Consider the following 21,764-nt stretch of genomic DNA (forward strand, 5'->3'; position numbering starts at 1 on the left):
TTTGATAATCCCCCCCCCCCCCCCCCCCCCTCAGCTGTGGTCTAAGGTCAGTGAGTCATGCCGTTCTGTACACTGTATATAGGATGTGAGGACACTGATGGACATTTCATCACTGTAGCAGAGGGAGAGATAGTCTGGAGGGAGTTCTGTGACAGCCAGCCACAGCCAACTTAGTTTCCTCCCTAGACCAAAACAAGCACTTAAACCTTGTAGTGTGGGGGAAGCGTCACTGCAAGGGTTCATAAAAATTTTGCCCAGAGTTCTTCTTTCAGAAAGTCAAGTCCCCCCTTAAATCACTATAATCAGTCTCTCTCCGAAGCCCATGGTATTGTTTACATCCCTCCGCCATCTTCTTTATCTAACCTCCGTACTTGGGCAGTTCACCTCTATAGACTGTTATAGGGCTGGTAGATGAGTTGGCTCCTATCGGTCTACCAGCACTATGGAAACCTATCAAGAAGTAGGCAGAGGGGTGTAAATCATACCAAAGGTCTCCGTAACTATAGCTCAGTGTTAAGGACAGACCTTCAAGTGAGAGCAACTTATAGCACATGCAGGTCTCTCTGTGATTTGTGCATATTGTGGTTCATGTGATTGTCTGTCATTATCCACACGACAGACTACAGAGTAACTTGTCATTGAGCACCTTCTAAATACTTCTGCTTATACTCAGGACTTTTATGTTGGTGTGAAGCTGTTGTGTCCCAAGGGGGGTTGCGGGGGGTGCAGCCCGCACCCTGTGACACCATTGAAGGGGTGACACCAAAATGTCTGACAGTCATTTTGGTGTCACCCCCTATGAAAAGTCAGGCACTTGGTCATGGACCGAGAGCCCGACAATTTCGGGAGAGAGGAGGGGACCTGGCGCCATACCTTATCCCGCCGGGTCACTGTCCCCTTCTCTCTCTGCCAGCGTCCATCACCAAGATAGACGCCGGCAGGTATCAATAAGATTGTTGCGCATGCACGATGACGTCATGGCGGGGTGTCACCCGGTAACAGAGTTATTGTTCAACATAAAACCTTGCAAAGCTACGTCTTTTGATTTAGTGTAAGTCAGGGGCATTGCTAGACCCTGGCACCCAGGGCATGTGCCCCAGGTCTCCTGTTAACAAATGTTTGGGACACCGGCATTCCAAATGTGTCTATTTATTGATGTATATGCAGCATATCACACTGGTGCAACGTTTCGGGGTCTTGCAGGATCCACTTCCTCAGGCAGAACATGTTAAGCATCCTGTTAAGTTCTGTTAAGTGCGCTGGGTTCCCTTTTGAGATATGAAGATGATACATTTTATGTATAATGCAGTTTTAGTTATCAGACCAATTCATTTTTGTTCAGTTACAAAGACTATATTAGTCGTAGACTCAAATTTGATATAATCCAGTCATCATGGTATCCTACCAGCCCCTCAACATATTAACCTGTGTGCCCATAGGTTCAACCCAGGTCTATTAGGACCATAAAACATCCCTGGTATAAGACTTAAAAAGTAGTTCCATTGAAAAATGATAATTAAGTTGTGGATATATGCAGGTTGATTGTATGACCCATTCCCTTCTGTGCTTGGGGATCCCAGCATTGAGGCTTCTGCACTTGAGTTCCCAACTCCACCCACCTGATAATGCGGAAGCATTGAGATTTTGTTAGGGAACCAAGAAACCAGACAGAAACGTAAGTGCAGGTTGAAAATAAAAAGAGTTTATTGAAAACAACAATAAACAAAAATGGCAAAAAACAATGTAGGATGTCCAGGATGTCGCCAGTGCCAAGCCAGGGGTCAGATGCCAAAGCAGGTAGTCAGCTGAACACTGAGAGCAGGTGAACGGAAACAATAGCTGGACTCAGGAAATCAGTCAGCCAAAGCAAGGTTCATACATGGAGAACAGGAACAACAACAGAACATTGGTAGATCAGAACACATGCAAGGGTGGAGACTAAATGGACCAGCTGATGGTTAAATAGTGAACTGGTGTTGCATCATCACTCTTAGACAGGAAGTTGTGAGAAGTTTTCCAGTGGTTGCAGAATGATGATGCTTATGGGTTTGGTCATAAGAGGGGGCCAAAGAGGAACAAACAGTGTCAGAGACACTGCAAACAAGCCATGCTGCAGCCAACTGGAGAAACCCTGACAGAGTTATTGATGGAGACAGCATGGCTGGTAGAAAGTCTACCACTAGATCCTCTCAATGTTGTATGAAGCCAATGGTTGGTTAAACCAGCCTGCTGGTGTTCTCCCACAACTAAGATATAACTTCTGGGTGGGGAGACCCTTTAACCAGCCTGGACTCTTTTCTCATTCCCAGACCATTCTCCCGTTTCCCCCACTTATCGTAATTTATCATTCGTGGAGTCACTAGCTCCTATTACATGTCACCCTCACTAGTGGAATACCTTAACCATGGACCGTGATCTATCACTGAACAAGTTATCATTTGTCACACAGGTCACGAGAGAGCGATAATGATTATTCCTCGCATCCATTCATCAAAACACAATCATTCATCTGCTCTCAGCAAAGCTTAAATGTTACCAAATAACAATGCTGGGGTCAATAATATATTACAGGAGAAATTAGAGCAGATGGGACGGCAATAATGGGATAATAGTCCCTGTGGACTGTCAAGTTAATTTAGTTAAAAGGGAATGTATCATGTATTATCAGTGTTAATGGTTCTTATTGGAAAGTTAAAGCGTAAGTAAACCTAGAATCAACATTTTAATATGTGTTGTATCAGCCATAGTTTGCTATTTTGCCTAATTCTTACTTGGAGATTCTGCCAGTCACGGCTCGGTCTAATTGGCTTCCTGAAGCAGGATGACAACCCTGACCCACCGCTATCAATTCACCAATAGCATTGTCACCCCATGCCTCCTGCACCATCCTATAAGGGTTAATAGACAGGAGTTCCTCAGCCATATGCTCACACAGCAGCAAATTAATGTGGGAGATCAAGGGTAGTGGTGTCACCGGTGCCCCCCCCCCACACATATCGCATAATCCAACGTTTCGGGACCACGCAGGGTCCCTTCATCAGGGCAGAGATGTGACCATGGTCCAGGTTCTGTGGCCCTATGGTCACAGAACCTGTACTATAGTGGTCACGGGACTGCTAGGAAGCATCAGAAAAAAAGGTATTTAACAAAGTTTTCATGTGTTGGAACATGCGTCATGCAGATAGATTACAGAAAACAGTACTCCTTACAGCGCTTCCGGTCCAAGTGAAAATAGTGGTGCTCGCAGTGACAATCACGGATGGCGCCGTATACAACAGTCAATGAACAATAGAAATCAACAGCACTTTGTAAATGAAATTCAAAAAAGTCCATTTATGTGGACTAAACGTCACACATATCGCATAATCCAACGTTTCGGGACCACGCAGGGTCCCTTCATCAGGGCAGAGATGTGACCATGGTCCAGGTTCTGTGGCCCTATGGTCACAGAACCTGTACTATAGTGGTCACGGGACTGCTAGGAAGCATCAGAAAAAAAGGTATTTAACAAAGTTTTCATGTGTTGGAACATGCGTCATGCAGATAGATTACAGAAAACAGTACTCCTTACAGCGCTTCCGGTCCAAGTGAAAATAGTGGTGCTCGCAGTGACAATCACGGATGGCGCCGTATACAACAGTCAATGAACAATAGAAATCAACAGCACTTTGTAAATGAAATTCAAAAAAGTCCATTTATGTGGACTAAACGTCACACATATCGCATAATCCAACGTTTCGGGACCACGCAGGGTCCCTTCATCAGGGCAGAGATGTGACCATGGTCCAGGTTCTGTGGCCCTATGGTCACAGAACCTGTACTATAGTGGTCACGGGACTGCTAGGAAGCATCAGAAAAAAAGGTATTTAACAAAGTTTTCATGCGTTGGAACATGCGTCATGCAGATTGTGCATGATTCCCAGTGTGATTTTTAAAGTGCTGGGTTAACATCTACTTTAAGCAAAATAATGGAAAATGGTATCAATTCGTTCCATGACGTTCATAATCCATAATCAATTGCAGCATATATTATGGGCATGCTGCCATGTGGGCACCAGGAAAACAGAAAATGTTATCAACACTTACCGTAATTTTCCTTTCCTGGTGCCTACCCATGACAGCATAAATTATGAGCATGCTACCACATGGGCATCAGGAAAACAGAAAACTGTACCAATACACCAGTCAGTTTCCTTTCCTGGTGCCCATCCATGGCAATATATATTATGGGCATGCTACCACATGGGCATCAGGAAAACTGAAAACTGTACCAATACACCAGTCAGTTTCCTTTCCTGGTGCTTATCCATGACAGCAGAGGTGAAGCTAGACATTCCTGCACCTGGGGCAAAGACTCAGAGTTGCTCCCCCCCGAGACAAGTTTTCCATCCAAACGGTGGCGCCCCTCCTGATCTACCACAAAGGTCAGGCTTCAAATCGCCTCATTCTCCAGTGCCGCTTTGTTAATTTAGGAGCCGCTTCTAGGCCTGCTTCTATTTTCCCGGCGGTGCCTCTTATAATCATGCCATGGAGGAGAGACTTAAATTAAGTGATTTTAAGCCTCACCTCCATGGTCGATCAGAAGAGCACAGAAGCGGATCTAAAGACACTGATCAACCATGGAGGTCCATTACACAGCAATACATTATCAGCTGTGTGATGCAGAGTGTAGAGGTCAGCTGTGTGACGCAGAGTGCAGAGGTCCTCGCTGTGCCTCCCTTCAGGTCCTGTGCTGCAGAAATGTCCAGCCGGCCATTGGTAGATCTGCAGTCTCACTCCCAGCCTATGGCAGCTGAGGCGGGTGGAGGAAGCTGCAGTTGGCCACGGAGGAGCTTGAATAGTGAAGCAGGCAGACAGCAAGGCAGCTGAACTGATTCTTCTCCTCCTCGGCCGCTGCAGCTACAGAGCGGCCGAGAGGGGAGAAGTGTACTAGCGATTGCCGCTGCACAAGAGGCGGACTTTTTTCAGTAGTTCCCCACCCTGGATCCTTCACTGGGCCTGCCGGCAGTGCCCCCCACCGATGCGGCACCCGGGGCACCCCCCCCCCAGTTTCTGCACTGCATGACACCATACATATGATATATGCTGCCATGTAGGCACCAGGAAACATATACAGTATATACAAAACGTCCACATATTTTCTTGCTTTGCATGCCATTGTTTCATACTGTAGGTATATAGAGGTTTCTGTGCTGTCTAATGACTTTAATGACATTGCAGATTGACACTTTGTTTAATAGCTGCAGCTAGAAAGTGAAGTAGAATAAACCGAGGATCGATACCAGGCAGGTCTCCAAGAAGTCGGTTTATTCATCCGGCCAAAGTACAACTTTTTAGCACCAAGACACAAACGAGCACCGAACCTTGCAGTGCTGAACTTCTCATACATCTGCCCGGGCGCGCTCACAGCAATTACACAGAGGCTGCTCTTAGGCCCCATTTACGGGGGAATCGGCCGGCACGTACAGCTCTGTGCTTCGTGCACGGCCGTATCGGGCAGCTCCCGGGAAGGACAGGTGCTGCGTGTGATTAGTATGTAGCCCCTGTCCTTCTCTATGGGACTACGTGGCCATACGCCACGCTATGCTCACCTCAAGTGCACATCCGTGTGGGTGCGTGTTTCCTGGCTCAGACACAGACAGGATCCATCCTGTCAGCGTATTGTTCTCCTCTTTATACATCAAGAATCAGACCTTGAGATAGAAATGTTGGCCTGCTACACTACTTAGGGGGTCATTCCACATCACCGTAAGAGGAGGAGTGCTACATACACAGATCAGCCATAACATTATATGACCACCCGCCTAATATTGAGTAGGTCCTCCTTTTCCTGACCCCTCGAGGCATAGACTCCACTAGACCTATGGCGGTATGCTGTGGTATCTGGCACCAAGCCGTCAGTAGCAGATCCTTTAAGTCCTGTAAGTTGTGAGGTGATCGGCCTCCATGGATCAGACTTGTTTCTCCTCCACATCCCACAGATGCTCAATTGGATTGAGATCTGGAGACTTTGGAGGCCAAGTCAAACCTCAAACTCATTGTTGTGTTCCTCAAACCATTCTTGATAATTTTTTTGTACACCAACAGTTTGGAAAACTATGGCAAACATCCTTATCCTTACTAAGGCAAAAATGTATCTCAGGAATTATCCCCACTTGCTTGTAAAGTTTTCTAATTTTTCCACAGCCCCAAGAAACCTATTGTGGCCACTTTGTCCCTCAAGGAAAATTCCAGTCCAGCAGACTTCTGATTAATGCTTGCAAGAACCTTATGTAGGGATGTAAATAGAGTTTTGGGAAAGAGAGTCAGCATGTATATTCAACATTGTGCATCACTGGCAAAGTAGCCTCTCTGAGCTCCAGAGCACATTCCCACCATGGTCCCTTTTAAAGTATATACAAAAATGCTCCTCTACCATCCAACACACAAATGCCTCGTGTGTCCATCATGTGGGATTAGTTATGGGGAGTTAGTTATCTTTTTTTTACACACCTCACACCTATTAAACTGTGGTGGTTTCCTACATCAACTCCAGAAAGCCAATCTCCTGAAAGATACATTCTACACCGCCATTGTCAGGAGGTCAGCAGTGGAAATTCAGCAGTCCTAGTGGCTTTTATTTAAAACTTTGACTAGTAGAAAGTTACCTGGCTGCTGGAAATCTGGACACAGCTATGTGCTTGGACACTGCAGATGATTATTCATACCAACCTCACCCCGAGGGATTTTGGTATCACATTGCAACATTAATTGGGACTCCGGCAGATGGAAACATGTTAATTCCCTTAAATTAGTGATCCGCTTCAAATAACTGGTCTTTTTTGGTCAAAGATTCCCTTTCATTAAAAATCTTTTTCAGCGTTCTTTCAGAGTGTATTAACTACAGATTAAAGTTTGTTAAACACTTGAATTAGTTTAATGGTTCTAAAAGTAAAAATAAACTAGAATGAAAGACACTTGTTCTTATTAAACCCCACATTCATTCCAGACTTCCCGCTGCTGAAAATGCTTTCTGAGAGGATTTAGCGCGCTCATTTAACCTGTTCATTGCTTGAAAAGAGCTCTGGAGCTGTAATCATTGTCGGGTTTTATGTTCTCCAGAAGCTCCCCTAGGGATCAGAATACTCCCTATTGCTTTCTACGCAGGTGCCTAGTAGCACAGTATACTCTATCGCTTGAAGGAATTTTCAAGGCTAAGGTGAAGACACAGCACAGACTAGGGCAGACTACAGGTAACAACATGTTTGGTCCTCCTTAAAAGAGAACTCCAGTCAATATAGGAAATCCGTTGGCACATGTAAGTATAACTACCAACGGATTTCCACCTATCATAGTTAGAGCCGACGTGTGACAAAGCAGCTGTCATAGGTCAGCTCTATCGATCGGGAAGTGAGCAGAAACATGCCACCGATCCGCTCACTTCCTGATCGTCTCCCTGCAGTGACCAGTGACTGTCAGTCACCGCTCACCGCAGGGATTCAGCATTCAAACAATTTTTGTTTTGTTTTGGATTCAATTTTTATTTTTTTTTAGATTTTTGGAATTCGGTTCGTTATTCAAAATTTGGATCGATTAAAGTTCTTATTTTTTTCCGGTTAAGATCAATTCAGATGGGGTTCTTTAATGTAAAAATTAACTTGATTCATTTATTTTTTTTAGATGTAGGTATACTGCTGAATCCTGACCAGAGAGTTTGGCTCTTCTATGCTGTGCCATACGCTGGTGTAGCTGCTGCTTTGTTTCACTGCCATACAATTCTGAGCACTCCTCACTGCATGAGTAGAGATGTTGTGGAGGACTCTACTTATTAATTGATCAAAAACACTCGAAACTTTAGTCTGTTTTTGCAATTAGGAGGCATTAGTGAGGGTAGGGGTATTAGAATCAGCATTACAGGGACCCATGATGGGCAGTGTGAGAGGGTCTCTTGTAAGAGAACACCTCCACTCTCTGATACCATCTGAGAGCTATGAATTCAAACCTTGTGTACGTTCCTCTGCCAGTTGGCCTGACATACATATTTCTGCAACACATGTAACCAGATGCTGATTTTAGATCACTTGTCCAGAACCAGAGAATGGTGGGTTCCTCTCATTTCTCCTTGTTCCTCTCCCCCAGGGGTGCCAGTTAAAGTAGATGGTGATCTAGCAGTAGCTCTCAAAGCTGATGCTGGTAGATCACGAAGGGTGTGAATGGCGGCCCCTTTATTCCATTTTGGTATATTTATTTAGCTGTGCACACATGATTACCTATTAGCCTGAGTCTGCTGAGCCAAGCTCCCTGACACCTTTCTGTTGGATACTGGTGGTTGAAGTGTTACATCAAAGAATATTCGTTTACACAGCCTGTTGTACTATACAGCAAGGTGAGCCAGGAGAGAGAGAGAGAGACAAAGGTTTTATTTATCGCAGTTGCCGCGACGACACATGGTTCACACCGAGGCTATACCAATTAATCACGGGGTTTATTTTTCCCACATCTGCTCTGTCATTTCCTAACAGATTGTTTGTCTGCAAGTAGCTGGAAAATGCGCAGAACAGTAGGAGATACGCACACAAAGGGGGAAAAAAAGGAGCAGGCTTAATGCCGCTCACATTAGATTTGGAATAAAAGTCAATGATGCATTGAAAATCACAACATTTACAAAAAGAAAAAACTACAATGATAAAAGAGAGAGAGAAAAAAACCCTTTTTATCGCAAGTATAAAAATATACAAGGAACTGGGCGCCGGCATCCATATTAGAGGTTTCTACATGGCGCATGTGCATAGAAACATCCTGAGTTTCATCATCGATAGTGGATTTGGTTTCTAGCCCAGATTTACTCACCAGGGATGGGATGACCACACACAGGAGCAGAAATGCCCATGCCCATAAAGATCATACAACAAGCAACAAAGCATTCCATCCACTGCTGAAACAAAATCAATTGTTCAGTGTGGAATCTCAGATACACACCTGTAGGGTACTTCTCTTGATTTCAGGTTAGAGGACAACTTCACCTTTAGTGACCCCCCACCAAATAAAATACCTTTTCCCCTGCTTCAGCAATCTTTACTGTGTGGCCCTGCCCAGAGCCACACAACTTTGCAAAGGAAACGCCCCTGTCAGCTTCTACTGCACCCGTGTGCTGTGACCCCATTCATTCCTAGGGTTGAGCCATACTGATGGCGGCCTTCATTCGTCAAGAGGAGAATGGCTCATCAGAGCAGATCACATTTTTCTCCATACCCAGAAGCACCAGATATTTTCACCGGCTCAGGCAGTGAAAGGAGCAATGGGTAGACCTGGCAAGGTGAGTATTAGTGGGTCGGCAGGGTGGGGGCGGGGGGGGTCATTACCTACAAGCTGTCACTTAGTCATTTCCTAATTATAAATATTTGCTTTAGATATACGTTTACCTTTCTTAATTTCACAAAAGGCGCTGCCATGCTACCGTGTGATAATTTGTAATGGTAGTAACAGGTGCTCTTTACAAAGACATCTTGGTCTATATAGAACAAAGCTTTATTCTTTCTGTCCAGCCAATGGAGATAACTGAGGAACAGAAATCCCTCAGCCTTTATTTTGCCCATCATCTCTCCTCAGCTCACTGATGCAGTGAACACAGAAGTGTTCAGGGTCAAGCAGAACGAATTCTGTTCACTTCTCTTCAACCTCTCTACATCATGTGGGCTGCAGGAGTTCTGGAACTAAAGAGGACTCGGGTGAGCCCTCGGAAAAGGAGGCAAGAAGCACCTTGCAGCTCTGTAGATCTGACAAGAGAGCTGTGACCCTATTCATTCCTTTGGGTAAACTGTACTGATGGTGGCCTTCATTCGTCCGGAGGAGAATGGCTCATCAGAGGAGATCACATTCTCCCCCATACCCAGAAGCATCAGGTATTTTCATTGGCCTGCTTCACAGGCAGTAAATGAAGCAACAGGGAGGCGTGGCAAGGTGAGTATTAGTGGGTCAGCGGGGTTTGCAAGAGCCATCTTGACTGCAGGGCAAAAGGGGCAACTGCCCTGGCCCCCATAATTTACAGGGGCCCACAGCAGTTGTCCTTTTAGTCCAGGGTGGCAGGCAGAAGATGAGCGGCCCGGCCAGTGGGGAGATCATCTCTGTCATTGGCCAGCCCTTTCTCCTGTTACAGTAGTTCCTGGTATACTGTTGACTGGGCATTGAGATCTCTACTGGTGTATACTGGGGGCATTGAGCTCTATGCTGATGTCTACTGGAGGCATTGAGCTCTATGCTGATGTCTACTGGAGGCATTGCGCTCTATGCTGATGTCTACTGGGGGCATTGAGCTCTATGCTGGTGACTGTAGGGTACACTGAGATCTATACTGGTGCTTGCTGAGGGTATAGAGATATGTGCTGGTGACTGTAGGGTACACTGAGCTCTATACTGGTGCCTGCTGGGGGCATTGAGACCTATACAGGTGACTGTCGGGGCCAATGAGATCTATACTGGTGCCTTCTAGGGGATTTTAGATCTATACTGGTGACTGTTGGAGCCAATGAGATCCTACTGGTGACTGTTGGGGACGTTAAAATTAAATATGTATATTGTAAATTGTATGTATATCTTTTTTTTTAGTTTCAAAACAGTTTTTATTTTTCAGTAATGCATTGATTAAACGATGCACTAACACGAACATCGTGCGCGTGCATATACAGTAATGTAGACATTGGTATTGCTGCGTAACAAATGACGTTATAACAAACTTGGCATACTTGTAGCAATCACCTATCTGTGCATAAGGAGGTGGGGAAGTGTTTGGAGGGGATCCCTCCGTTACGATCAGAGCAGACCAGAAGAGGAGAAGATCAGGGGAGAAGAATAGTTAAGGGGGAGGATTGGGCGGGGGAAGGGGAGGATTTGACGCTCGGTCTATTTCACTCGCGAGTCGGCCATGTAGTTAGGAAGGGGAGAAATCATAAGGTGATTAAACGTGTGTCAAAGGTCGGTGGCAGGAAGTGTCTTATCCAGGGCTCCCATAGTTTCTCAAACTTCGGCATTTGATCATCTAGGCGCGCGGAAGATGGAGGTAGGAGGGTTGTGGGGGTAGAATCTTGTCCAGGGCCCAATAATATTAAAGATGGCCCTGGGGGTGGGGGTCATTACATAGAAACTGTCATACTTGAACCTTCTTAATGTCACAGAAGGGGCTGCCATGCTAATGTGTGACAGATTGCATTGGTAGTAACTGGTGCTCATCTTGGTAACATCTTGGTCTTAGTAGACCAAAGCTTTATCCTCTGTGTCCAGCCAATGGAGATCAGGGAGGGACAGAAATCCCTCAGTCTTCACCTCGCCCGGCATCTCTCCTCAGCTCAATGATACAATGAACACGGAAGTGTTTGGGGTTGAGCAGAAGACATTCTGCGCATTCTTATCTTCAACCTCTCTCCATCCTGTGTACTACAAACGTTCTGGGATTATAGAGGACTTGGGTGAGCCCTGTAACGAGAAGTACCTTATGGCTGTGTAGACCTGACAGGAAAGCTTTGCTGATGCCGATCTCACTTGTACTATAAATTGATTCTTCATTAGCCCTTTTAGCTTCTGTGAGGTACAGCTTATGGTTTTGGAAGTCTAAAGGACTGAAATTGTAATTTTGATTCCAGGTGCTTATAGAATTGTAAAAGGAATGTCAGTGTATTTATGAAGCTTGAAAACCTAATTTTGTAGGGCGTTATTAAAGGAGAACTATGGGGTCAGGGCTTTTTCCCCATAGTTCTCCTAAGGGTCACGAGAGGACACAAACTAGCATCCTCCCGTGACTCAAAGCTCAGTATACCGTGAGCATCAGGGGCATAACTAGAAATCACAGGACCCCATAGCAAAATTTTGTATGGGGCCCTGTGATTTCTAGTTACACCCCTTGAAGAGCCCACATAGCTCACCTGAGGGTGACCCTGCAGAGCCCACCATAGAGTCTCTATGGTGGGCTCTGCAGGGTCACCCTCAGGTGGGCTGGTCACACTCCTACCTGTCCGCCTCTTCTTCCTCCGTCTTCCCTCCTCCTATGGAGGCTATGGAGAAGAACGCAGCGCTGCACAGATCATGGTGATCTGAACAGCGGCGTGTTCTAACCCATAGCGACCCAGGCGGCCCTCACGGCATCAGGGGGGTTTCCTGCCTGGGCCCCATAGCGGCCGCCTGGGTCGCTATGGCTATTGTTACACCACCGGTGAGCATACTGAGACGCCGCAGCCGGAACGGAACCCGACATTGCTGTCGAGATCCACCCAGCTGCGGGATTTGACAGCTGGCTCTGCCTATCCAAAGGCAGAGCCAGCTGTGCCCTCCCCTCCCCCATCCGTTCCGCCAGTCAGCGCTGGAGGATCAGACAGGGGGGGGGGGAATCCCTGCACGCAGCCCTGAGTAACAGTCACCGCTCTCTGCAGGGATAGATCGAGAAGTGAGCGAACACGGTATGTGTTTGCTCACTTCCCGATCTACTGAGCCGACCTGTGACAGTCTCATTGTCACAGGTCGGCTCAGATTATGAGGCTGAGGGAAAATCACTCGCCTCATAATTCTCCTTTAACATTCCAGAAGGGAAAGGTCCTCTTTAAGCCTTCTCATGTGCACATTTACTTATCTAACACTTCAGAGGCCTTTTAACAGGTCTGATATATGGGAGCTGCAATTGCTGAGTCTGAAGGTGAAATGTGTCAGTTGTCATTCTCATCCCTGCTCCACTACCTAGTGAGTCACTGGCCCGGAGCAAGTAAGCAGCAAGAACAGTTGGAAATTTCAGTCTGCATACACGTCACAGACTCTCTAACCATCTCCACCTTTGAACAATCCCCCCTACCTCCTTCCTGGTAACTATAGTTAAAAAATCCCCTTTATACATGCTTTAAACCCTGAAGTCTTCTTGTTGTGTGATGTCCTTCCTCTTCTGCTTCAGAATTCTATGGTGGGCCCTGGCCAGCGTGATAATACACCCCATGGGGTGCTAGCATTGGGTAAACGAAGCTGGCCATCATTTAATCCAGGACAAGGCCAGCCGCAAGACGCACGAGACAAAGACAAGTTCCCGTTGAAAGTTCAGTTCTCGGAATAGAGATATTTTACTTTTACATGGAATCTGGTCAGCTAGTTATTTTGGAAAACTTGCAGCTCAAAATATATCCAGTTAGCCACACAAAAGGTATCGCCTACATTACTTTCCTGCTACTAACCCTCTCTGTAACCCTAACACTGCTATTAACATTAACCTTTCATGTAACCCTAACACTAACCCTCCCTGTAACCCTAACACTATGCTTCACATTGACCTTCCATGTAACTCTAACACTAACCTTCTCTGTAAGCCTAACACTATCTCCAACACTAACCCCCTCTGTAAGCCTAGCACTATCTCCAACACTAACCCCCTCTGTAAGCCTAGCACTATCTCCAACACTAACCCCCTCTGTAAACCTAGCACTATCTCCAACACTAACCCCCTCTGTACGCCTAGCACTATCTCCAACACTAACCCCCTCTGTACGCCTAACACTATCTCCAACACTAACCCCATCTGTAAGCCTAACAATATCTCCAACACTAACCCCATCTGTAAGCCTAACACTATCTCCAACACTAACCCCTTCTGTAACACTATCTCCAACACTAACCCTCCCTGTAAGCCTAAAACTGTCTCCAACACTAACCTTCTCTTGGCCCTACCTGTAATCCTACCATTAACCTTTACATTAGCCCTCCCTGTAACCCTTACACTAACCCTCCCTGTAACCCTTACACTATGCTTCGCATTAACCTTCCATTTAACTCTAACACTAACCTTCTCTGTAAGCCTAACGCTATCTCCAACAATAACCCTCTCTGTAAGCCTAACACTATCTCCAACACTAACCCTCTCTGTAAGCCTAACACTAAACTTCACTTGGCCCTACCTGTGATCCTACCAATAACCTGCATCACATTAACTCTCCCTGTAACCCCAACACTGACCCTCATTAACAGTCCCTGTAACACTAGCTTTCACATTAACTCTACCTCTAACCCTTACACTAACCCTCCCAATAACCCTAACACTAACGTTCACATTAACCCTCACTGTAATCCTAATACTATAACCCTTACACTTATCTTCATATTAACCCTCCATGTAACATGAACCGTCATTAACAGTCCCTGTAACACTAACTCTAACAATAATTCTATCCTTGAACCTAACACTAACCCTCCCAATAACCCTATCACTAACCTTCACTTGAATACTAATTCTCACCTTCACATTAACCCTCACTCACTGGACATCACTCACCTCATAGAGCTCCTTTAAGTCTCCCTGTAACCCTAACACTGTCCCTCATTAACAGTCCCTGTAATGCTAACTTTAACATGAACTCTATCTCTATACCTAACATCAATCCCAATAACCCTAACACTGACCTGCACTGTAACACTAATGCTCACCTTCACACCAACCTTCACTGTAACCCTTACACCTATTTTCACATTAACCCTCCATGTAACACGAACACCAACCTTCACAACAAATCTCCCTGTAACCCTCAACACTGGCCCTCATAAACAGTCCTTGTAATGCTAACTTTCACATTGCTTATCATTAACCCTCCATGTACCCCTTACACTAATCCTGGCATGATCCCTCCCTGTAACCCTAACACACTGGCCCTCATTAACAGTCCTTGTAATGCTAACTTTAACATTAACTCCCACATTATCTTATCATTAACCCTCCATAGGGTTAGGGTTAGGGAACCCTTGCTGTAACCCTAACACACTCACATTAACCTTCCCTATAAGAAGAACACTGACCTTAATATTAACCCACCTTGTGACCCTAATGCTGACCCCCAACATACTCTCCCCCTTAATCCCTTAAACTTTCGTATAGCCCTAACACTAATGTTAACACTACCCTTTTCTGTGCCCTAACCCTTCCTTGGGCAAATGTAACCCTTTTTCAGTATACTCACCTCCCCTGCACCAGACTCCTGCAGTGTTAAAGACTACATTTCATACACTAAAAAATACCAGCACTGAGGCCTTGACGCTGCAAACTTCTGCTTCAACATAGACTTCCCCGGAGACTTAGGAACCCATTAGGTAATTTAACTCTCCAGCATCTACCAATTACTGAAATATCAATTTTGGGTGGCCTGACCCTTTAAACGAGACAACAGCCTTCTATTTAGTTTAATGGCCCTCTTACAGGAATTACAACTCATCTAAATAATATTGTGTGTAAGTACGCAGCGTCTGCGGGCGCGTGACTTAATTAGGTCATGTGTCATTGTTGTCATCAGCTTCATTGGACACATCATCTCGCCTTTTGTAGCTTAGTTTATTAGTGGGGATCGAGCTCTACTACTTCCAATCTGCCACATTGTATCAGTCTGGGATGTAAAATAATTTAGCTTACCGCCGGAAAACGCGCTGATTGTCTTTCCCACAGGACTTAATTAGCTGGATGTCATCCTATGAAGACGAGAAGTTCTGGGATGGCACAGTCTACCTGTCCGTCTCCCAGCCTTGGTGTATAATGAGATGTCATTGGCACTGACACTGATGGGAACTAGGAGAACCTGCTGAGAGAGCAGGAAGTGAGAATCTTTTCAGGTGCTGGGGGAAGTTTTTACCCCAGATCAGTCTAGTCAGTTAAACTTCCACCGCTTGAAAAGTTTTAGCACCGTTTCCAGGAGTGATCCACGTATAATTGTTATTTGTACACATACATAGCTTATGTACCGGGGACGTGAAAGCTGTGATGACAACTGCCAAAGTACATCAACCAACAGCTAATCAGGTTTTAGCTTGCTCTAGTCAGATCAGATAAAGGATGATGTTGCTACAGTTTGCAGATTGTCATTGCACCTTATATTGTAGTCTTAGGAGTGGAGAATGGAGGTGGTTAAAGGGACTTTGACGCATTTAAAAAAAAGTTCCAAAAAGAAGCTGCCTGCAAAACGACTCTCAATACCAACCTGTCCAATAGGCAACCCGTTCTCACTTCATGTCTTCATGAGGTAAAACCTCCAGGAGAATCTTCTGCATCCGATACATTCAGGTGTGTCAGATTCCCCTGCCATGAGGTGCCTTGGTTCAATCTGCTGTCCCCTATGTTATAACACGACACAATAAGTAGTAAAGTAGTGCCCAGTTGGAGGAACCATGGCCTTGGTTCCATCTGATGGCCCCTATGTTATAACAGGACACGATAAGTAGTAAAGAAGGGCACGGTTGGAGGAACCATGGCCTTGGTTCCATCTGATGGCCCCTATGTTATAACAGGACACGATAAGTAGTAAAGAAGGGCACGGTTGGAGGAACCATGGCCTTGGTTCCATCTGATGGCCCCTATGTTATAACAGGACACGATAAGTAGTAAAGAAGGGCACGGTTGGAGGAACCATGGCCTTGGTTCCATCTGCTGTCCCCTATGTCATAACAGGGCACAATAAGTAGTAAAGTAGGGCCCGTTGGAGGAACCATGGCACACATTGCAGAACCAGGCCCCAAATACACCAAGAAGCGTGCCAGATGTGATTCTCCTGGAAGCCTTACCAAAGTGAGAACTCCAACCTCTCCAATAGGCAACCCATTCTCACTTCATGTCTTCACAAGATACAACCTCCAGGAGAATCTTCAACATCCGACACATTCAGGTGTCAGATTTCCCTGCCATGAGGTGCCTTGGTTCCATCTTCCGGCCCCTATGTTATAACAGTCCGTGAACCCATCACACTCCTTACCGCTTATTCCAAATTAATTAAAGTGGGTGCAGCAGTGATCAATGGATGGCAGCCGTTATCATGCACAAAGAGAAGTATGGACACCGGCACTCCAGTTGCAATACAGATGCTTCTGTTTATTGACAAAAATGCAACATAATCACACTCAGTGCAATGTTTCGGGGTCTCGCAGGATCCCCTTCCTCAGGAAAAACATGTGATATGTCCATACTTCTTTTTGTCTATGTTATAACAGGACACAAAAAGTAGTAAAGTGGGGCCCGTTGGAGGAACCATGGCCTTGTTACATCTGCCGGCCCCTATGTTATAACAGGACACAATAAGTAGTAAAGTAGGGCCTGTTGGAGGAATCATGGCGCACAGTGGAGAACCAGGCACCAAATACACCAAGAAGCGTGCCAGATATGATTCTCCTGGAAGCCTTACCAAAGTGAAAACTCACCCACTGGAGAGGTAAGAGTTTTAAGAGTCTTAATTTTCAGGTTGCCAGACCAGAAATTATATGGGACTTTGAAGGTACCCTTATGTAATTTTAGACTCATTCGACTCTAAATAAAATTAACGTTTTTATTGAGTCAATCATAAAACTGGTACAAAGTTTGTTTACATATCTCCACCAAAAAGGCCCTACCATTGGTGAATACTTAGGTCACACATATCTAGTTATAGACAAAATATAATATACAGTATATAATCTTTGTGTTAACCTATTTCATGAACAACTTTTATTTCTCCAGATTATGGATGGCAACTAGATATTTATAAGAATGACCAGCCCTATAGTTAAAAAGTGTACACTACTCTCAATGCATACAAATCCAACTGTCCAGATGGAGGAACCAACAGAAGATACAACATGGGGTAGACCCAATTCCCCCCACAAAGAAACATTTATGTAGTGTTAAAGTTCAGGCCAATCATATCCAACTATACACAATGATTGCCTCCATGCGGTCAGGAAAGTAACATAGACTCTACTTGGATAACCAATTCTGGAGTCCTAGCGGTGTTAAAGAAGAACTATGGGGTCAGTGTTTTTCCCCATAGTTCTCCTTAGGGTAACGGGAGGACACAAACTAGCGTCCTCCCGTTACCCTAAGCTCAGTATACCGCGAGCTGTACGCCGCAGCCGGAGCGGATCCCGACATAGATGACGGGATCCGCCCAGCTGCGTGAGTGACAGCTGGCTCTGCCTATCTAGAGGCAGAGCCAGCTGTACCCGCCCCCTCCCCCGTCCGTTCCGCCAGTCAGCGCTGGCAGATCGGAGCGGGAGAGGGGAATCCAGCCCCTCCCCCTGTCACGGCAGAGAGCCGTGACAGGATCGAGAGGGGAGCGAACGCCGGTATGTGTTCGCTCACCTCCCGATCTACTGAGCTGACCTGTGACAGTCTCATTGTCACAGGTCGGCTAGAACTGTGAGGTGAGTGAAAAGCACTCACCTCATAGTTCTCCTTTAAGAAAAGATAATATTGTATATTGAACGTCTACAAAATTCCAATTATTGGGAATTTTTTTGAATCCGCCCCTCTGACCTTCCTCCTGGTTTGGGAATGCTGCACTGTACAGAGCGCAGCATACCTTTGAAGGAAGCTTTGTATTTATTTATTTTTTAAGTGGCAGAGTCGCTTTAATTGTGACCCACCTAGGCTTGGTACACATGGGTGTTAAAGAGGACCTATGGCACATGGTAGAATTGGACTGCCTGTTGCATCTCTTTATTATACAGCTTGTCACCTTGCTAGAATTATAGACTGGTGCCGTAATAGAGACTTGAAGCCCTGGGTGATTGTATAGCGAGCAGGACTGGCTATACCTCTGCACTGCCTCCCCTGGTGTAACTTCCATATACCAGTGTGTGTTCGCTCACACTTCACGGTTGGGGCCACATGGAGTGTTGATAGAAGGTTCCTTGAATCCCCCCATGTCTCACCGCATCCTTCTCCCCTCTTTCCGGTCTTGGTGAATCCGTCTTTTACACCAGGTCTAGAAGATTTTTATGTTTTCACATGACTCTTCTGGATTCTAGTCATTGAGAATTACTTATCTTGGCTCCTAACCCCCCTTTTGAGTATTAGGTTATTGCTGCAATGGATGGGGTTTTACTTGTGCTGAGCTTGAAAGCGGAAGATTTCCTCACCCTAATGTTCTTTTACGTCCATATAATTCTAGTTGTATAAATGTTTATTGACATGTATGTTCCTCTATTGTCCTTTTTCTATTCCCTTAATTGGGAATAAAGAATACCTTTCTGTATGTATGATCCAGCCACCAGAGTCAGATCATCCAAAAATCAACCTAGACAGGAGCCTAAGGCCAGGCAGATGACTGGGGGCCTGAGCGACAACACTGATGCTCCAGCCTAAACCAGGGGGATATTATTATTATTATACAGGATTTATATAGCGCCAGCAGTTTGCGCAGTGCTTTACAATATAAGGAAGACATTACAATCACAATTCAAGACAAGATGGTAAGGAGGGCCCGGCCCCTGAGAGCTTGCAATCTAAAAGGGAGAGGGAACTGATACATGAGGAGGGAGCTGTGTGGGGATGAATTGTTTGAGAGTGTGATGGTTGAGTGGTTAGGTTTAGGTTTAGGTTGAGGTGGGATAGGCTTCCCTGAAGAGATGAGTTTTTAGGGTAGTGTAGGGTAGGATAGTGTAACTAAAGAAAGCTGGGCACCTGCATGCCACTTCACATGTGAGGAAGCACTTTTAGGCAGTTGGCTGGCTGTGCCAGTACAGACACTGCAAGTGGAGCAGCTTTTCTGTGCCTATTGCAATCCTTATCAATATCAATCAAAGTGATTGGAAGTAGCAAAACTGCTACCTTGCCCATTGTCCCATCTGGGCTTCTCCACTGAGTGATCCAGCACATATAAGATTGACTTGCAAGCTTGTACATCTGCTTTGGGCAAACTTGCATGTTGGGCATAGGGTGGAAGGAGAGGGAGCACTCGGGTGCCGGTGCATCTTGGGATTCAATGCAATGTAAAGCCAGCCTGAGAAATCATTTTGTCCCCTGAGTATTCATGGCAAGGGGATATCTGGTGAGGTCAGGAAAGGTCTACATGAATTATTGCCAACCATATGTGGCTGAATTGGGTGAACGTTCTCACGCTTTTGTAGACACCTTTAGTGCTTTTAAGAACATTAGGCTCACTGTGTCTAATGTCATTTCATTGTTTGCCTGATGAAGGGACCCTATGCAGCCCCAAACCGTTATTTGCTTTGCGATAACATGCGTAGATAGTCAAGATAGTCCTCAGTACTGGCCATGGATAGCTGATACTTTACCCAGGCCTTATTACCATACCTTGCCTAACAATGGGGTCTATTCACTATGCTGCCGAGGGCAGCCGAGTGAATGACCAATCAGAAGTGAAGTGAGCCGAACACTGTTCGGCTATTCACTTCAGGCTGGTACGGCTAATTTTAGCTGTACATCGGCTGAAATCCGCCGTACATCGGCCTGCTTCGTGTGGCTTCGGGTCGGCCGAACATGCTCAGCATGTTCGGCCGACCCGAAGTGCAGATGGAGTTCAACTACTGCACGGCTCAGCCGAGCCGATGCATATGCGATCGGCTTGACTGAGCCGCTCGGCCATGATCGGGAGCTGTACGGGCTATTGTGAATAGCCCGTACAGCACCCCCTCGGTTCTACTGAACCGAAGGGGTCCTGGGGCCAAAGCTTCGTGAATAGACCCCTATGTGTCTCTGTGTGGTGGTGGCCATCTTGGTAGAGGCAGGGTTTTGTTTCCAAATGTCAGATATTCCCCCTCACCATGATGGCTGGTGATCTGTTGGCTGGTGGGGTAATGAGCAAGAAGCAGAAAGAGGCGGAGGAAGCATAGATGCACACAATGCATGGAGCAGAACCAAGGAGATCCTAACACTACAAGTCATCATGGACAGCTTTCTCTCCAGCAGGTCTCCAGAAGAACAATGACCAGCCTAGGAATCACCAGATCACCTGAGAATCAGAGGCAGGACTGGGTGGGACCTGCCTTAGATCTCACTATAGGCACAGTCCCACGTCAAGAATTGCAATTCAACCTCTCACGAGTCATTCACTGCAAAATGTAGATATTACAAGAATCAATTAAAGAAGAACTCCAGGGAAAATGTTTATGAACCCTGGAGAGACCTCTGCACTGCAAGGGTTAAGTGCTTGTTTTTGTCTAGGTGCTAAAATAAAAAAGTTATACTCACCTGAGCCGTGGGGCCTCTCTCCCACTCCACTGCAGCGGTCTAAGGTCCCGTAAATCAGCACATTCTATACAAACATGAGCACGCTGAGGAACATTCCAATGCTGCATCGTAGGATGAAAGAGGCTTCAGAGACTGGAGAAGCAGGGAGCCGGCTCAGTAGTTTGGGTGAGTATAACTTTTAGTTCCTAGACATAAACAAGCCGTTTACCCTTGCAGTGTGGCAGTGGCCCCACTGCAAGGGTAAGATCAGTTGCCATGAGTTCTTCTTTAAAAGAGAACTATGGGGTAAGTGTTTTTCCCCATAGTTCTCTTAAGGGTCACGGGGGACATATACTAGCGTCCTCCTGTGATCCAAAGCTCAGTATACAGCGGGCTACTGAGACCGCCGCAGCCAAGACGGATCCCGACATTACTGTCCAGATCCTCCCAGCTGCGTGAGTGACAGCGGGCTGTGCCTATCTAGAGGCAGAACCAGCTGTACCCGCCCCCTCCCTCGTCCGTTCCTCCAGTCAGCGCTGGAGGATCGGAGCGGGAAGGGGGGGAATCCCTGCAGGGAGCTGTGAGTGACAGTCACGGCTCTCTGCAGAGAGATGATCGAGAAGTGAGCGAGCGACGGTATGCGTTCGCTCACCTCCCAATCTATTGAGCCGACGTGTGACAGTTTAATTGTCACGCGTTGGCTCCAACTATGAGGTTGAGTGATTTTCGCTCACTTCATAGTTCTCCTTTAACTACACAAGAGAAAAATCAGGTTTCCTACCCTGTCAGATAGAAGTGGGCTAGGTGGCAGAGCTGTGTCAATCTCAGGGCTTGATGGATGGGAATA

General features: G+C 46.0%; 1 protein-coding gene across 1 annotated transcript in view; it reads left to right on the top strand.

Annotated features, from left to right (window-relative positions):
* Positions 1-21,764, top strand: part of LOC108791199 (fibrocystin-like) — a 135,406-nt gene that overhangs the window by 6,292 nt on the left and 107,350 nt on the right. The gene's annotated exons all lie outside the window — the stretch shown is intronic.

Source organism: Nanorana parkeri, unplaced genomic scaffold (genome assembly GCF_000935625.1).
Source record: "Nanorana parkeri isolate BGI_ZX_2015 unplaced genomic scaffold, ASM93562v1 scaffold533, whole genome shotgun sequence".
Classification (NCBI taxonomy): Eukaryota; Metazoa; Chordata; class Amphibia; order Anura; family Dicroglossidae; genus Nanorana; species Nanorana parkeri.